Source organism: Egretta garzetta, unplaced genomic scaffold (genome assembly GCF_000687185.1).
Source record: "Egretta garzetta isolate BGI_Z169 unplaced genomic scaffold, ASM68718v1 scaffold81, whole genome shotgun sequence".
NCBI lineage: Eukaryota > Metazoa > Chordata > Aves > Pelecaniformes > Ardeidae > Egretta > Egretta garzetta.
The window spans coordinates 9,037,689-9,038,244 of NW_009258671.1; positions in this window are offsets into that span (position 1 = coordinate 9,037,689).

Sequence of the window (556 nt, forward strand, 5' to 3'; positions counted from 1 at the left end):
CCCCCCCCCCGTCAATGCTTTTATTGCTTTTTGCCGTAATCGCCTCCGCCGCTGCCCTCTTTAACGCGCAAGCCCCGGGGCCTTCGCGGCCGCTGTTTAAAATGGCGAGGATGTCTGCGTGCTGCTTGTGCGGAGCCCGTCCCCGCTTCTGGTCTCCTTTTCGTTTTGTACCGCCTTATTTCTAAAAAAATAAAAAATAATAATAATAAAAAAAAACCCAAAAACAAAATACGAACGATCCAGATTGCCCCGGTCCGCCCTCTGCCTCCCAAGTGATTGAACGCATAACGCTCAGCAGCCCCGAAGTGCACTTTAAGGACGGGGCTGCTGAAATCACAACCGATTCTTTTAAAAATAATCGCGCCGATTGTTTAGAAACACGTGCGTTGCTCCCGTGTCGCAATTCTTTTATTTTTATTTATTTTTTTTTTTATGAGAGTTCATGGCCGTGCCCCCTCGGCTCTGCGTTTGCGGCTGCTCGCGAAGAGGAAGGTCGCTCCCGGGAGTTAAACCCGTCCCCGGCTTGGGCTGCGCGGGTCCGGGAGCGGCGGCGGTA